The sequence below is a fragment of the Carcharodon carcharias genome, chromosome 1, assembly GCF_017639515.1.
Source record: "Carcharodon carcharias isolate sCarCar2 chromosome 1, sCarCar2.pri, whole genome shotgun sequence".
NCBI lineage: Eukaryota > Metazoa > Chordata > Chondrichthyes > Lamniformes > Lamnidae > Carcharodon > Carcharodon carcharias.
Window position 1 is genome coordinate 107,036,424 of NC_054467.1, and position 16,380 is coordinate 107,052,803.

Consider the following 16,380-nt stretch of genomic DNA (forward strand, 5'->3'; position numbering starts at 1 on the left):
TATGGATCTCTTGTTTATTTCTTGTATTCTGGCCTGATTTTTTCATAGTTTTGAAATGGTTGATAGTGAATACTAGCTTCACGGCACCTTATTGTAGAGAATTAATTTAAAAGAGATGAACTTTAACAATGTTTAGGTTGCCAGTTTCACTTTAAAGTCATTCACCACATTACTCTCCAGCCTGCCTGCCCAATAGTACATGTTTACTGTCAACAATTCAAAACTATGGAAAAACTGGGAAGCATTTTGGAGTTAAAACCCCAGTAAAAGTTATGAATGTACATTGAACACTTCTATCAAGTCTTCCCTCAGCCTTCTCTAAGGAAAACAACCCCAGCTTCTCCAGTCTATGTAACTGAAGTCTCTTACCCCTGGAACCATTCTCATAAGCCTTCTTTTCTGCATGTCCTCTAAAGACTTCACATGCTTCCTGAAGTGAATTGCTCAGAATTGGGCTCAGAATTCAGGCTGAGGCTAAATTAGATGAATTTTTGATTGACAAGGGAGTCGAGGGGTAAGGGTACAGACAGGAGAGGGAGATAAGGCCATAATCTGATAGGCCATAATCTTATTGAATGGCAAGCAGGCTCAATGGACCGAATGGCCTACTCCTGCTCCTATTTCTTATGACAGTGTTTTATAAAGGTTCATCATAACTTCTTGCTTTTGTATATTAAGCCTCTATTTATAGAGCCCAGGGCCACATTCTCAACCTGCCCTGCTACATTCAATGATTTTTTAAAAAAATTTGTTCACGGGATGCGGGCATCACTGGCTAGGACTGCATTCATTGCTGATTCCTAATTGAGAAGGTGGAGGTGGGATGCCTTCTTGAACCGCTACAGTCCATGAGGTATAGGTATACCTACGTCACTGTTAGGAAGGGGATCCAGGATTTTGACACAGCAACAGTGAACGAACAGTGATACATTTCAAAGTCAGAATGGTGTATGGCTTGGAGAGGAACTTGCAGATGCATCTTGTAGATGATACGCACCGATGCCACTATGTGTTGGTGGTGGAGGGGGTGGATGTTGGAGCTGGCAGATGGGCTGCAATCAAGCTGGATGCTTTGTCCTGGATGATGTCGAGCTTGTTGAGTGTTGATGGTGCTGCACTCATCCAGACAAGTCGAAAGTACTCCAAGACACTTGAGCCTTGTAGATGGTGGTCAGGCTTTGAGGAATCAATAGGTGAGCTACTCGTCGCAGAATTCCCAGCCTCTGGCCTGTTCTTGCAGTCACAGTATTTATATGGCTAGTCCAGTTCAGTTTTTGGTCAATGGTAACCCCAGGATATTGATAGTGGGGGTTTCAATGATGATAATGCTATTGAATGTCATGGGGAGATGGTTGGATTCTCTCTTGTTGGAGATGGTCATTGCCTGACACTTCTGTAATGCGAATATTACTTGTCACTTATTGGCCCAAGCTTGAATGTTGTCCGGATCTAGCTGCATATGGACAAGGACTGCTTCAGTATCTGAGGAATTGCAAATGGTGCTGAACATTGTGTAATCATTAGTGAACATCTCCACTTCTGATCATGTGATGGAGGGATGATCATTGATGAAGCAGCAGAAGATAGTTGGGCCTAGGACACTACCCTAGGGAACTCCTGCAGTAATGTCTTGGGATTGAGATGATTGACCTTCAACAACCACAATCATCTTCCTTTGTGCGAGGTATGACTCCAACCTTTTGGAGTGTTTTGCTCTTGATTCCCATTGACTCCAGTTTTGCTAGGGCTCCTTGATGCCACACTCGATCAAATATTGCCTTGGTGTTAAGAGCAGTCACTCTCATCTCACCTTTGGAGTTCAGCTCTTTTGTCCATGTTTGAAAGAAGGCTGTCATGAGGTCAGGAACTGAATGGCCCTGGTGGAACCCAAACTGAGCTTCAGTGAGCCAGTTATTTCTGAGTAAGTGCAGCTTGATAGTACATTCAACCCCTTCCATCACTTTGCTGATGATCAAGAGTAGACTGGTGGGGCAGTATTTGGCTGGGTTGGACAGGTATGCCTATATGCCAATAGAAGTCTTTTGGATTCACTTTTATAATACCTTCCAAGTCCCTTTCACACAATCTCTTTGTTTCTCTTTTTCTTCCCCTTTAAACTTTCTATATTTAGCCTGGATCTCATTTGTATTATCAACCTGGCATCTGTCATGCCCCCATTTTTTCTGCTTCATCTTATTCTCTATCTGTTTTGTCACCCAGAGAGCTCTGGCTTTGTTTGTCCAACCTTCTTCCCTTATGGGAATGTTTCTTGACTGTACCCAAATTATCTCCTCTTCAAAGGCAACCCATTGTTCCATTACCATTTTGCTTGCCAATCTTTGATTATTATTTAGAACAAAAACAAAAATACCTGAAAAACTCAGCAGGTCTGACAGCATCTGCAGAGAGGGATACTGTTGACGTTTCGAGTCCGTATGACCCTTCATCAGAACTGTTCTGATGAATGGTCATACGGACTTGAAACATCAACTGTATCCCTCTCCGCAGATGCTGTCAGACCTGCTGAGTTTTTCCAGGTATTTTTGTTTTTGTTCTAGATTTCTAGCATCCGCAGTATTTTGCTTTTATTTTGATTATTATTTACCTGGGCCAGGTCTGTTCTCACCTCCTTGTAACTGACCCTTCCCAAATTAGTTATTTTTACTCTAAACTCTCTCTGTCCTTTTCTGTAGCCAACCTAAACTTTACGATGCTATGATCACTGCCCCCTAAATGTTCCTCTACTGACCCTTGATCCACTTGACCCAACTCATTCTCCAGAATCAAAGCTGGCAATGCCGCCTTTCTCGTTGGACTTGAAACATACTGATCAAGGAAATCCTCCTGAATACATTTCAGAAACTCTTCCCCCTCTCTGCCTTTTGCATTATTACCATTCCAGTCTATAATAAAGATCATTAAGATCAGAACTTGAATGTTGCTGAAAAGAGACATGTTGCTAAAGCTTTTCATCTTGCACTCATCAGGCCAAATTCAAGAATGCCATATTTTGAACAATCACAACAATTTATACCACAGGGGAAAAGTGGTGCTGACTGGTTGGCAAGTCAACTCTCATTAACTGAGGTGTTAGCTTGGAGAAAGCAATAAGGAACTATTGGCTCCACATGGTTCCAGGTAATTTAAAAAAGGTTCAAGGTTGGAACATATTCCGATTTTTTTGCATTTCAGTGCTGGTACAATGCTAGGTACGCAGGTCGTACGTCCCAATGAATGGTTGATTGAATCAAACGGCAAATTCCACTGGCTGTTCATAATAGACAGAGTACTCACTGTACTCAACCAGCCTACGCCTGCCAAATCCAAAACAAAATGCCTACTGTTAAATGTATTGCCACAATTGCTCAGCACTTGCTGAACAACCTGAGTGCGCTAACAGCTATGCTAACAACCAATTTAAGATGATCAATCAAGCTCGTAGCATGGCTCACTTACACTTAGTAGAAGTGATATACATTCAAACGCTGGGGACCTGTTCTCTGCAATTGTTTCCACTAGTTGGTGGCTCATAGAATATACGCCCAGCAGTGTAATGGTAGCTCTATTGTTTCTCAGCTCTATCCAAAATCGATTCTGTTCTTGACCCCTCTAGAACATCCTCTCTCCCCAGCTCTGTAACATTCTCGTCAATCAGTACTCCCATCCTGCCTCCTTTCTTTCCTTTCTTTTCTTTCCCGAATATTTTGTATCCAAGAATATTTGGTACCCTTTCTGAGCTAGGTCTCTGTTATCATCAGAGTATCATTATGCATGTTACATTCAGCCTTTGCTGCTATAAAAGTTTCTTTGCTGACCACCAATCCTTAAACTTAATCAAAAACCTGCTTCACATGTTTCATCCCGCCACCATCGTACCCTTTCATTTTTTTTTGTGGTGCATGGGCCCTGTAAATATTTTGCTCAGCCATGCACACACAGCAACTTAAAGGAAACAACTTGTTAGTAGCCTGCCCAGGAACTTTCGGAACATTGCCTGCCATTAACTCCCATTAGCCAATCACCCATGTCCTCTGTGACCATTCCATCCAATCACATTAAACTTAGTTCTTTTTTAAAAATTCTTCCATGAGCTTGTGGCATCCTATCAATGCAATCTCCTCAAGCCCGATAGCCCTTTTCAAATGCATGTTGCACTGACTCCAGCCTTTTGAGTTTCCCCCCCACTCCCCTCCAGCCCTCCTTTTATTCCAAGGGAGTATTCAGCCACCTACTCTTTAGAGCTTCTACCATAAATCTCTCTGCCTCTTTCTCCATCTTTAAAATCCAAAAAGAATCCTGTCTTGAATCAAGTTTTCAGCTACCTTGTCTAACCATTCTCTTCACACCTCAGTTACTAGTTTTCTTCATGCCTATTTCTACAACTCTTCATATTAAAAAGCATTGCTGACCGATGTGGAGATACAGAGTATGTCCATATAGTTTCACTTTGCAAGGTGTAGTTGACTTTTGCTAATAATATAGGCTGGATTCAAGTCAGTCAGCATGTGTTTAAAAAAAAAATCTCAATTTCAGATGGTCTACCCATCATTAGTTGAAAAACTATAACCTGCCTTTTCTCTTTATATATGCTGACTGGACTGATAGGCATTTCCAGCATTTTCTCCTATTTCAGATTTCCATTTGTTCAAATTGGATCAGATTCAAGAACTGAAATTACTCCATTTTAATCACTTGTGATTATTAAATCTGATTTCATATATTCCTATTTCCTTAAGCATTTGGAAGGTGTAATAGAATATCAAATGTACAAAAGTATATCCTAAGAAGGGAATGTTATATATGTGAGAGCTTCCACAACCATTTAAACAGAGATGATACAAAAACTCCAGTAGTTTAGCATCTGACTCCCACTCTGGAGGTTACAAGCTCAGGAATGGGATTATCTGTCAAGTAATGTTGCTTACCTTGGAGCCAAGTTGGGTGTTGTGAACATAGGACATAAATGGCACAGAAACAGGCAATTCGGCCTAACTAGTCCATGTCATTGTTTATCTTCTGTCCAAACCTCTCCCATCTTTTTTCATCTAAATTTACCAAAGGACCATCTATTCCCTTCTTTCTCATATGTTTGTCTAGCTCCCCCTTAAATGCATCTATACTGTTCACTTCAGCCACCCCCTGTGGTAGAAAGTTCCATATTCTTACCACTTTTTGAGTAAAGAAGTTTATTCTGAATTCCTTATTTGATTTCCTATTGACTAAGTTATATATAGATCGTCTCTAGTTATGCGCTTGTGGCACCAATTGTAGAAAATTATGTAAAATGTAAATTTAATTGAAAAAAATGCAACAATAAAATATACATGATCATTTTAAAATATTTTTTCTGACTTGTTTTGTGTTGAATCTAGGAAACAGACCTGTAAGTTACTCCCTCCTTTTATAAGGTACAGTAGATCTTCCTCTATCCAATGCATCCCTGCTTCTCCCTCTATCCTATGCACATTTATGTACATTATTAGCTGCTGGGATACAAATTCAATAACACTTTTTTCTTAAAGTATTGCAGCTGACAAGCCACCAGCAAGAAGTGTTTTCAGCCAAGTCATGAATATGGCAGCATCTATCGGTAGGAAGAAATCAGCATTAGATGTTTTACATACTTCTTGTGATGCAACTCCCACTTGTATCAGTTTCTTTTTATTTTAGTAATTTTATCCTGTTTAAAATTCCTACCACTTTTCTTTAGAAGGAAAGAAGAGTGACGGAAAGCTGGCTTTGGCTAAGTTTACCGTGAAATCTTTTAACAATGTCTGAGGTTTGATCTGTGCTAATAGATATGCTATTAATTTCAAAAGCTGTGTTTATATGTAGACAGCACCATGACCTTTTAAGTAAAATTAGAGGCAACAGCAACCAAATAGACCGAGACTACTTCTATGTCGGCAGTTTGTTATTTAGTGGATTTCCTGTGCATGTATGAGTTGAAATCTATATCTAAATATAGGTATAGAGGTAGTGTTTTTGCTAGATAACACTGGCTTTTCCAGCCAAAATCGGCAAAACTGACTCACAGGTTTGAGGAATTTCAAGTGCAGATTATGTCCAGTGCAAATTGAGTTTCCGTGATCTTTTGCACTGGTTTAAAAAGCCCAACATGCTGAAAGCTGGTAACACCTCCAGATCGAATTAATTCATCATGGCAAGTTTCTGCACTTTGCTTCTGTTTGCAGGCTTTCAAGGAGGCTCTTAAAATAATTTTTTTGGTGCACGGATATCAATAGGTACTTCTTGAAAGCTTTTAAATATTAAAATATTTTAACCTAATTGACTACTGTAAACCAATTAATCTACCAAATAGTTCTGTACAGTTTTTTTTATAAAGTCATTTTCAGTTGTTTGAAATCAGGCTACTCACAGGAGTTGGACTCCACACTGATTAAAAATGCTCATTTTTTGTGATAAACCTATTTTCAGCTTCATAATAAACTGCACAAGATTACCACTCTTAAATCCATCAAGAAATATTTTCTATTGCCAGGAAAAAAATAAGCAATTGCATTTGAAAATGCTGCCTGAAAATAGGGATGTAATAAAGGCCAACATTCCATTTGATTTCCTTGTTACTTGTTGTACCTGCATACTTCTTGTGATCCTTGTACAAGGACACTCAGATACCTAGTTTCCGCAGTGGATGGAGGGACTGTGTATTGTAGCCAAATTTGCTGACAGTACAAAGGAATGTAGGAAGTTGTGAGTAGGATGCAAAGTGTCTGCAAAGGGATATAGTAGGTTAAGTGAGTGGTCAAAAAACGGATGGAGTATGATGTCGGGAGTGTGAGGTTGTCTACTTTGGTAGGAAGAATACAAAAACAAAATTATTTATATGAGAGAGACTGCAGAATGCAACAGAAGCAGCATTCAGAAAAGGGCTGATGGGCATGTGTAATGAAATGCTTGGTGCATTAGCAGGCCTGCCAGAAAGCCTGTTGTCAATGTGCAGGAGCATAGAGGAGAAGGGAGTCAATCCTTGTAAGCATGAAAGTAGTGGTCAACTCCATGAGAGCACTTGCAGCAGTACAGCAATCTGTGCTGCAACAGATTACTAGAATTGCTGAGACCCCAGACCCGCAGGAGAGTGACAGTGGCTCTCAATATGACAGCATTTGCCCTCCCACCTTCGTCACTCTGCCAGTGCCCTTCCTGTTGCCTGTTAGCCAACCAAGACTATTACCGCCCATGCCGAGGTGGTGCACTCCAAAGCCAAGCCATCTTGGGGCCAATGGTGCCTGAGGATCCCCTACAAGGCCATCTACAGACTGCCCCATTGAAAGCTAGCTCCTTCCATCAGCTATGTTGCATCAGTGGGGTAGCACTATGTAGGACAGGCAAAGGCACTTGGAAGACAGGTCCTAAGGGAATGCACAAGGGGTATTAGTTGACATTTGTATGGAATATTGGATGGTTTCTTTGATAAAGTTGGTTTGGAATGGTTGTTTTGTGGTGGCTTTTATTTCAGCATTGTGACCGAGAGGATGCTGCGATGGTCAGTGACAGAGGGAAGGTATGTGACTGTGTTGAATGGGGATTTGAAGTTGTGTTCACTGGAACTATAGTTGGATAAGGCAATCCCAGACAGTCAGGCTGGAAAAGGGATGTGTTTGTTCCCTCTTCTTTCCTCCTGGCCCTCCTCCTCTTGCCCCAGAACAGCTCACCATATCCCTATTGGCAAGGGCTGTGCCCTCATCATGGCAAGGTTATGCTGGATACATTGGACTGCAATAAATCGGGCACATGTTCCAGCGAGTACTGCAGAGCTCTTCCAGGGTAGTCTACTCTGGAAGAGTGGAACACTCCAGTGACCTGCCTTGATGTTTCTTATGACAACATTGCTCTCATTATGTGCATGCTACCCACTTGTGCTTGGGTTGTGCAGCCCACAGCCCTTGTCAGCCAGGAGACATGTCCTGGTTTGATGTGGTGCCTCAAATACTGAGAAAACAGTGAACTAGTGCAGAATAAAGGCGTCATGACTACTACCAGGATACCAAGAATTTCTCTGCATGATCTATCGAACATGATCACACTCTTAACTACACATTAGGAAGTGGAGCCCTTTGAGGATTCGGTATATCCCTGTGTTTGGGTAAGGCGCTTGCAGAGCAAATCAATGGTACCATGGGGAAGCCTGCTAGCCTGTCAAAGCCTCATGTATGCTCTGCCTGTTTCTCTTTAGTCAGAGAAAACAAAATGTACACCTCCCCCCCCCCCCCCCCCCCCCCCCCCCCCCAGCATAAAGAATGTCAGTCACATCCTTTGTGCAGCAGTTGCCTGCAAACTAGATGTTAGAGATTTCATCTTCTCCAGCCTGGAAGGATGCTGATATTACAACATGTAGTTTGTAAGATTGTTATGTTTTGGCACTCCCTTTAATTTTGGATAAAATGGAGGAATGAAGGGAGACGTGGAACTGCTCTGAATTCTGTCTGATAACAAGCTTGGGTGGCTTGATTGTTAAAGGGAGATCCAGGTTGTTTTACTGGGAAGAAGGTGCAGGATATTCATTCTTTTAAACAATGACCTGAGCAGCTGTGCTGACAGTGAATAGACCATTTGTCTCCAAGTCACATGGAGTGTCAGATTTATAAATGGTTATACTTTAAACTGTCTATTTAATACACGATGTTGGGGTCTAGAGGATAGTTATTTAGCATTTCTATCTGGATACAGGATTAATGTGATTACGTTGCCATGTAGAAGAAGTTTGAGAGGGGAAGAGTCATTGTAGGATTGGGTTACAGATTTTCCTAAACGTATCACCGAACCTCACAGATAGAATCAATCTTCAAGAATCTGAGACAGAGAAAGCGCAGAAAGATAAAGGCAGCCAGTCTCTTATTGTTCACCAGGCAGGATGTGGGATGTCGCACTCAGAATGAAGAGACCAAGTTCTTGGGGATTTAAATGAAACTGAAAGATCTGCCAAGCTTTGGCTGGAGGGAGGGATCTCCAATTCAGCCCTCACCATGAAAATCAGTTCCGGGAGTAGAAGTTATTGGGCTCAGAAAGGGAAAAGGAGCTGGTTCCTGGGGAATGAAGTTCTACTCTAGGGACAGAGTAAAATATAACAGTTAAATGGGTAATCATTTCTGTAGCTTAGAGTATAAGTTGCCGACTGAAATAATGTTTAGTCATTGTTGCTTTTAATTTGTTACAGTAAGTCTTAATACTTTAAATCTTGTGACCCTTTCAGTCATTCATTGGAAGTTTGAATTTCTTTTTAAAAGTTATTGGTCTCTAAGGTGATCATAATGAAATTCATGGCCATGGTCACCTTCGCAGCTACAAGCATGGGTGCAGCTCTGAGACTGCAGGTTTGCCTGCAAGAGATGGCTGATTTCCATGCGCACCTCCTTCATAAAATTCGCATACTGTTTGTGGATTAGTTTGTGGTAAGGGAAATGCTCCCGGAAGACCCTAGCTGGGCATGGCCTCTTGCTAAAAGCCCTTCTTCCCCGTCCTCCCTCTATGAGCAATTACTGCCTCTGTTAAATCTCTGCTACAGGTCAAGGTTGATGGTAACTACAGTACCCATGACTAGGAACAAGTGGTCTAATCATGCAGCACCTCTCCCTGTCGACTTTATCAACTTTAACCAGTAGTGGAAAACTCATAACACCCATAGCAACCCATTACAAAAATCAATCTGCAACTAATCTGAAAGTAGTTGATGATCCCTTTAAAAAGCATTGTTTGGTCCTCCCTGCTGAAAGTTTTGGTAGTGCATGTTTAAGAGATCTGGAATAGTGAGGTACAAAATAGAAGCACTGGTGTCAAAATAACGTTACGCATTGGCTGATGGTCTGCCTACTCTGCTTACTTCCGGTGCATGCTCCTAACACTCGTGCTACCACCATTAGCAAAATGGCATCCGGTGCATGTCACACTAGCAGTGTGTGTGCGTAGCGCAAAAGCTGTACCTTCAAAAGTACATGCGTTACAGACTTTCGAACAACACAGTAACATGGCAGGTGGTGGGAAGGGCCCTCCCTGTCAGATCCTTGATGCATACATGGAATCTCAGTGCCATCATACGCTGTCTTGAAGCGACTATGGTGGGGAAGAAGCCATCGCCCACTACCTTATGGAATGTGTGTTTGGAAAGAAAGTCTGGAAAGAGATGCAGTGGTTTTTGTTGAGGTTCTTTTTGAACAACTTCGTAACGCAGAACTCTACAGGCTATCCCTAGGGATGCACACTGAGACAAACATAAGTTGCTGCTTGAGGACCATTGTAACGAGCCCAGGAAAAGAAAGAAGAAAACTTACCTTTTAAAAATGGAGATTGGGCCTTGGCATTCAGAAACTACAGTTCCCAACAGGCCTCAGCAGTCTTTACGCATGCGCTGGCCCTGGAAAGGTCACACATGCGCAAGTCATTAGTTTTTCCTGATCTTCGGCTTCTGCACATGCGCAGTTGGGGCATGTTGACCGACCGTAGATGCCCTATGCACAAATGCAGTTTGTTCTTTTTCATTTTTTTTACAATTAAAGCCAGCTCTGTGCTTGCACAGAAGGAAACAAGAGAAAGTGAAACAGCATGAAAAGGGGGGAGGGGGTCAGGTGATCCAAAAGAGAATGCTGTTCTGCAGAAGGTGCCAGAAGAAGCTGGACACGAGAGTGGGAGCAGGTTCCAAAGAAAAGAAGACAGTCCCAAAAACTAGTGAGTGGGACAGAAAGAAGTCCCAGGAAGATGGTTAAGCCATGGAACAAGGACAGGGATTGGAAACTAGTCCAGTGTAATTGAAAGTAAGGAGCAGAAGAAAATGTTCCTTTTTAGTTAAAAAGACAGAGCTGCAGGGAGCAGACTTAGAACAAAGTGGGCTTGTGAGAAGTCAGAAGATCTAAGGAGACAGCCAAAGATCGGCAACTCCTTAATGCAGTGCTTTGGAGCAGTGGTGTTTTGTTTGATATGACTGTGTATCAGAGAGAGTGCATGGAAGGGGAGGCTTGAATTCATTTGGTGATCCAGGGAGAGGAACATAGGAGGAGAGATTGAAACACTGGAGGTGGATCCTTGTTGAAGACATTCAAGAGAAAGCGTTGTTTAGGAGAAAATTCTTTGAGAATGAGATTCTCAAGGCAAGTTCTTTGAGAGTGAGATTGGAAACCCTCATGAGAAAGATAGAGGGTGGAATTATCTGTGCCCGCTCATGTCAGCTGTGTTTGGTGGCATGAGTGGACACTATGGCGAGAAGGCCAAAAATCCATTTCATGACATCGTAAATCCAGTTTGCGTTCATCCACTTAGCCTGTTGATGGTGAGCCATGTTTCCCGCCATCGGACGTCAGGAACCTCATTGTAATACATCAGCATATCATTATAAGGCTAGGCCTGTTGGACTCGACCCCTCTCGCTGGATTGTCCACCCATCATATCAATGTGTTTCGCAACAGCACATAAAAGGTGTGCACTTGGCAGGCTGCACTTTGAGGAGAACTCAGAGGTGAGTGCATAGTAACGTTGCAGAGCGCTCGCAAGGGACACCTGTTGGACTTCAAGGTTGAGACATGTTAGAGGTAAGAGCAAACACTACCCTGCGGTTGAGGTGACTTTGGGGGTGGGGGCAAAGGCTGCCCTGTGGTTGAAGTGACTTTGCTGGGGTGGTAGTTGTTGCAAAGGCTGCCCTGTGGTTGATGGTAGTACATAAGCACTTGTGCGGGGTAGGGAGGGCAGTGGGTGAGGGAAGCAGCCACACATTAGGGTCACCTTGTACAAAGTAACCAGTCCTTTGCGACTGAGACAGTTCAGGCATAGCCACATTGATATGATTGGAGTTGCGCCTCTAGCTTGTCTGCCCACTCAAGCAACGCGGAGGCATCAAAGTGCCACCAAGTGCTCCAGAGCTTTACATCCCTTGGCACAGACCGCAAACAAATGAGCGTTTTAGTGGACTGCAGAACAGTTGGACGACTGGGCATGTTGTACAATCTCCTTGCTAAAGCTGGCCATGGAGCAGTCACTCCCTGATGGAGGTGCTCACAGCTCCTTGCAATGTCATCATCCTGGTTTGGACCAGTCTCCCCCATGGTTCAAGTTAACAGTGCAGCTTTGCAGTGTGGGTTAAGAGAATGCCTGCACCTGAGCTGAGAGCACAGCAGTGGGCAAAGCTGCTGCCAATCGGTCAGGTGGAGTAAGGCGGAGGAAGGTGGGGTTTCGGACAGCCATACAGTGCACTAATCTGTGACTATCCAAGTGGTGGCCAACACACCCCAGGATGCATTAAGGGGCCTTCAGATGTAACCAAGAGAGATTCTTAGTGCTAACCCAAGCATCTCTGTTTCATCCTGCAGGAGGAGAGCACATCAGGATCATGGAGCTGGTGAACTGGCTGTATTCCTCATGGCATACAGAGAGTGAAGATGACGGAAAAGAGAGTGACTGAAATGCCTGGCTGCTTAGGGGAGGAGCAGCACTCTCTGGAAGAAGGGGCGACTGGGGCTCACGCTCGCACCATCAAAGATCCACAGTGAGCTTTCACTAGTCGGTGCCTAGCTAGACCCAAGGTCTGTAGACACCGCCTTTCATTCCTGCAGACGACCAAGAACTAGTGCTGCCAAAGATTGCACATGTCTAGGGAACTGGTCGGTCACATCTGCCAACTACTGCATGGATTTGGCAGCACATGGACATGGACGGCATCCGCTGCTAGAGGCCATGAAAGTGACAATGCACTCAATTTCTATGCCAGTGGCTCCTTTCAGGGCTCCATAGGTGACCTCTATGGGATATTACAAGCCTCCGCCTACAAATGCATCCATGAAGTCACAGATGCCATTTTTGCAAGGGCACACAACTTTGTGCATTTTGCCTGGGACCAGGAGAGCCAGGCTGCAAGAGCACTGGAATTTGCCCAGATCTTGGGTTTCCCACAAGTGCAAGATGTGATTGACTGCACTCACATGGCGCTCAGATCTCCATTGCAACATGCAGTCAACTATGTCAATCACAACGGCTTCCACTCGCTGAATGTGCATTTGGTGTGCGACCACCACAAATGCATCCTGCAGGTCTGTGCATTGTTTTCTACATTCTCAGTCAGTCACAGACGTCTTCCAGGGCCCACAGAGGCTGCAGAGATGGCTTCTCGGAGACAAGGGCTACCCACAGAAGACATGGCTGATGACACCCATGCAGTAGCGTCAGACTGCAGCAGAGTGAAGGTATAACGAGGCTCATGCTGCAGCTTGCAACTTGGTGGAACAGACCATCAGGATACTGAAAATGAGGTTCCGGTGCCTGGACCGGTCTGGTGGAGCCCTGCAATACAGTCCGCAAAGGGTGTTACGCATCGTTGTTGCCTGCTGTGCCCTTTACAACCAGGCGCTGCAACAAGGAGAGGAGCTGGCTGAGGAGGAGATGTAGGAGCTGGAGATCTCCTCCGATGAGAAAGACGTCGATGCTGATGAGGGTGAGGAGGTCCTTGAAGGCGACAATGATGGCAATGAGGCCCTTGCACTGGCCAGATGAGGCAGGTGTGCTCAGGAGGCCCTCATAGCTGCTAGATTTGTGGAGGATGATGACGAAAAGTAGTGAGGAGACAGCATAGATCTTCACATTGCATCTATGAATGTTTGACTACAGTCTGGCTTATGGCAGTTGCACATACCCTCTGAGATAATGCTCCTGCCATGGAAACACAATGGAGGCCCTAACAGTCGCTCGATTACAGGAGGATGATGACGACATGCAGTGAGGACACTCCATAGATCTTCAGGGAGCCTCTGAAAAGGCCAGACAGGAGTCAGACAGAGGGCAGCTCACTTGCGCTATGTGATCAGGGTCACATCATAGAGACACCAGCCATGAAACTTTAAAAGCATCTGATCTTTTGTCTGCCTTCAGACCTGAGCCCTTCAGAAGCACAGCATCACTGGTTACAGATGCTGAAGAGATGGGAGCCAGCCCTACCTTAAAGGTGCTGAGAACACACAGAGAGAATGAGAGAACTCTGTGACACCTGCCCACTATATTCTGGCAGCAATGACAAGCACCATCGAGATGCAGGCAATTAACGTGTCCAGGGAGTGTGAGACCAGACCATCACTTTGGTCTGAAGGCTGCACAGGGAAGAGGCCCGGGACTGAGACACCTGCCTTTTGACTTGTACAGAAAGGTTTCATATCTGAGTGACATGAACACTGCTCATCAGAACAAGGAGCCATAGGCAGGGAGACATTCTTGGGAGTTTATTGACAATAGTGAACAGCATGTACAAGTAATTAACACACGTGCCCAGGCTGTACAACTACATCCTCTCAAAGCTTTGCCTAAATAGCCAAGTGGTTATGGTACTGGGTTTAGAACCCCAAGATCAAGAGTTCAAATCTCACAATGGCAAACTATGAAACAATGTAACTTCATCTGAAACAGATGGAAATGGGTTTGTACTCAAAAGAGTTACCTGTGGATCTTGTCAGCTTGGCCTGAATAGCCAAGTGGTTATGGTACTGGGTTTGTAACCCCAAGATCAAGAGTTCAAATCTCACAATGGCAAACTATGAAACAATGTAACTTCATCTGACTAGGAAGTTCAAATCTCACAATGGCAAACTATGAAGCAATGTAACTAGGCTTGGCCTAAATAGCCAAGTGGTAATGGTACTGGGCTTGTAACCCTAAGATCAAGAGTTCAAATCTCACACTGGTGAAACAATGTAACTTCATCTGAAAAACAGATGGAAACGTGTTTGTACTCAAAAGAGTTACATCCTCTCAAAGCTTTGCCTAAATAGCCAAGTGGTTATGGTACTGGGTTTAGAACCCCAAGATCAAGAGTTCAAATCTCACAATGGCAAACTATGAAACAATGTTACTTCATCTGAAACAGATGGAAACGGGTTTGTACTCGAAAGAGTTACATCCTCTCAAAGCTTTGCCTAAATAGCCAAGTGGTTATGGTACTGGGTTTAGAACCCCAAGATCAAGAGTTCAAATCTCACAATGGCAAACTATGAAACAATGTAACTTCATCTGAAACAGATGGAAATGGGTTTGTACTCAAAAGAGTTACCTGTGGATCTTGTCAGCTTGGCCTGAATAGCCAAGTGGTTATGGTACTGGGTTTGTAACCCCAAGATCAAGAGTTCAAATCTCACAATGGCAAACTATGAAACAATGTAACTTCATCTGACTAGGAAGTTCAAATCTCACAATGGCAAACTATGAAGCAATGTAACTAGGCTTGGCCTAAATAGCCAAGTGGTAATGGTACTGGGCTTGTAACCCTAAGATCAAGAGTTCAAATCTCACACTGGTGAAACAATGTAACTTCATCTGAAAAACAGATGGAAACGTGTTTGTACTCAAAAGAGTTACATCCTCTCAAAGCTTTGCCTAAATAGCCAAGTGGTTATGGTACTGGGTTTAGAACCCCAAGATCAAGAGTTCAAATCTCACAATGGCAAACTATGAAACAATGTAACTTCATCTGAAACAGATGGAAATGGGTTTGTACTCAAAAGAGTTACCTGTGGATCTTGTCAGCTTGGCCTGAATAGCCAAGTAGTTATGGTACTGGGTTTGTAACCCCAAGATCAAGAGTTCAAATCTCACAATGGCAAAACTATGAAACAATGTAACTTCATCTGAAACAAATGGAAATGTATTTGTACTCAAAAGAGTTACAACAGTTTAATCTCACAATGGCAAACTATGAAACAATGTAACTTCATCTGAATAGCAACAGATGGAAACGTGTTTGTACTCGAAAGAGTTAACACTACTTTGCTTGGCCTAAATAGCCAAGTGGTTATGGTACTGGGTTTGTAACCCTAAGATCAAGAGTTCAAATCTCACAATGGCAAACTATGAAACAATGTAACTTCATCTGAAACAGAGGGCTTGGCCTAAATAGCCAAGTGGTTATGGTACTGGGTTTATAACCCCAAGCTCAGGAGTTCAAATCTCACAATGATGGAACAATATAACTTCATCTGAAACAGATAGAAATGGGTTTAGGCCTACGGCCATACTAGTCTGAAAACGCCCGATCTTGTCTGATCTCGGAAGCTAAGCAGACTCAGGCCTGGTTAGTACTTGGATGGGAGACTGCCTGGGAATACCAGGTGCAGTAGGCTTAGCTTGGCCTAAATAGCCAAGTGGTTATGGTACTGGGTTTGTAACCCCAAATTCAAGAGTTCAAATCTCACAATGGCAAACCATGAAACAATGTAACTTCATCTGAAACAGATGGAAACGGGTTTGTACTCGAAAGAGTTACATCCTCTCAAAGCTTTGCCTAAATAGCCAAGTGGTTATGGTGCTGGGTTTGTAACCCCAAGATCAAGAGTTCAAATCTCACAATGGCAAGCTGGCTTGGCCTAAATAGCCAAGTGGTTATGGTACTGGGTTTGTAAC

General features: G+C 43.4%; 1 non-coding gene across 1 annotated transcript; it reads left to right on the top strand.

Moving 5' to 3' along the window:
• The first annotated feature begins 15,981 nt into the window (after positions 1–15,981).
• LOC121285707 lies at positions 15,982–16,100 on the top strand. Its single transcript, XR_005944756.1, has one exon. It is a non-coding gene; the product is annotated as a 5S ribosomal RNA (ribosomal RNA).
• Positions 16,101–16,380: the final 280 nt, after the last annotated feature.